This window comes from Heterodontus francisci, chromosome 10, assembly GCF_036365525.1.
Source record: "Heterodontus francisci isolate sHetFra1 chromosome 10, sHetFra1.hap1, whole genome shotgun sequence".
NCBI classification, from domain to species: domain Eukaryota; kingdom Metazoa; phylum Chordata; class Chondrichthyes; order Heterodontiformes; family Heterodontidae; genus Heterodontus; species Heterodontus francisci.
The window spans coordinates 92,225,604-92,227,629 of NC_090380.1; the positions used below are offsets into that span (position 1 = coordinate 92,225,604).

General features: G+C 51.9%; 1 pseudogene; it reads right to left on the reverse strand.

The window, feature by feature from the left end:
• Window positions 1-1,563: 1,563 nt before the first annotated feature.
• On the reverse strand, window positions 1,564-1,672 carry LOC137374768 (U2 spliceosomal RNA; annotated as a pseudogene).
• Between the last annotated feature and the right edge of the window lie 354 nt (window positions 1,673-2,026).

The window sequence follows — 2,026 nt, forward strand, 5'->3', positions numbered from 1 at the left end:
CAATTCTTATACCCATTTTTTACTAAAAATTAGTTGTTGCTTCCCATACCATTTGTCCTCGCTAGTCCCAGTCCTTCCCTTTCGGGATGTTCCTGCATACCCATCGTATGCGCAAGCAGTTTCACGTTGGTTGGGCTCAGAAACCCCTCCTGATTTTTCATGCAGGGTTTGTGCCGCTCGGGTGACATCAGGGGGGTCTTGTAGGCAGAGAGCATTGGGTTGTCCTCAGCTGCTTCCATCTGTTCCTCCTCGAAAACATCACAGCTCCCGGTCTCCCGGAGCTCAGGTGCGCCAGACGTGTCTTTGCTCCCGGTGTCGCAGAGCTGAGATGCGTTGGCCACGTCGTTACGTGTGGGGCATTGGGGTTGGGGCACGCCGGGCCCATCACAGCTTCCAGTGCCCGGGGGCTGGGATGCTTTATCATCTATCTCGGAGTTCTGCCGCCTCTTTTGAAGGGGCTGTCGTTCCAGCATTTCCCCGTCCAGTGAAGAGGAGTTGTTGCAGTCTGATTCAGAAGAGAGCCTCCTCTTGCCACTGGTTTGGGTGGTGGCTTTGGGATGTTTTTTCTTTGTGGTTTTCCTCTGGACCACTTGCCACTGACCTGTTTGTCCACCTGCTGCCTCCTCCTCCATTGATTCTGTCTGTGGAGGAGGGGTTTCCGGGCGCTGGGTAGGTGCTGGGTCGTTAGTTTCAGCCGCCTCCCCTTCCTTCTCAGGTTGAAGTTCCTCACTGCGGAGAAGGTTGCTGGTCTCCTTTCGAACAGCGGACGCCTTCGTCGAACCTTCGCCCGGCCATTCCTTGGACCTTGCCGCCTGAGCATAGCTGAGACAACGTTTGGGGCAGGTCTTGTAGAGATGGCCTGCCGCACCGCACAAGTTGCAACACTTAGTCTGCTTACAGTCCTTGGTCTGATGGCCTTCCTCCTTGCAGTTCTTGCAAACAACCGTGCTGCAGTTGGCTGCCATGTGACCAGATTTGCCACAGGTGCGGCAAACTCTGGGCTGCCCAGCGTAGACCAAGAAGCCTCGACTTCCCCCGATAGCGAAGCTGGAGGGAGGGTGGATGATGGCTCCACTGGGATCTACCTTCAAGGTCACCTTGACCTGCCGCTTGCTGGTCCAGATCCCAAAGGGGTCCTTGACATCAGTGCTGCTGCCGGCCACCTCGACGTACCTGGCGAGAAAGGTGAGTACATCCACCACCGGAACATGGGGGTTGTAGAGGTGAATCGTCACCACCCGGTCCCGTTGTGATGGAAGCGTGAAGAGCGGCTCCGCTGTGAGGATCGACAGTGGAGCCCGGTCCCCTTTCTCCTTGAACGCCTTCAGGAACTTGATGCATCCCGCCACGTTCCGGAACGTCACGTCGAAGTATCCACTGCTGGGGAAATCCTGCAGGCAGAAGACGTCCGTCGCTTGAAATCCGCAGCAATCGAAGAGAATTTTCTTGATGAAGAAGGTGCGATCGACCGGTGCATCTCCTTCCTTGTCCTTCACGACCACCCGAACGGTGTTGCGCACTCCCTGGCCCGAAGCTCGAAAATTGGTTATAGCCATTTTACTCAAAGCTTCCCCAGGATCAAAAGGCAATGATCATGGTCTCTTCTCAATCAAATAAGCACTGATAAGAACAGATACTACACTTGATCTTAGCCAAAAGGCCGAGAAGCGATGGGAATCAATCAATACCTTTCTGTTATCAGGCAGTTGACAAGATTAGATAGTGGGTTGCTTTAGTATATGCTGTGTGGAATTGTAGCATGCACACATTATACTTGTTGTAACCATTCTGGGTATTGCCACCAACTCATTTGTACTCCTACTCTCATATATCGAAGTGTGTGCTCTAGTGAATGTACAATCTACCTACTCTATTATGTCCATCAATATGGGAGACAAGACAAGATATTCAATACCAGATATAATGGATTGGCTATTTTTAACCGTTATATGCTGCACGTGCCTTTCTATCATTGTTAAATGAAGCATCTAGAAGGGAATGGGCTAACATAAAAGAGAAACCAAAA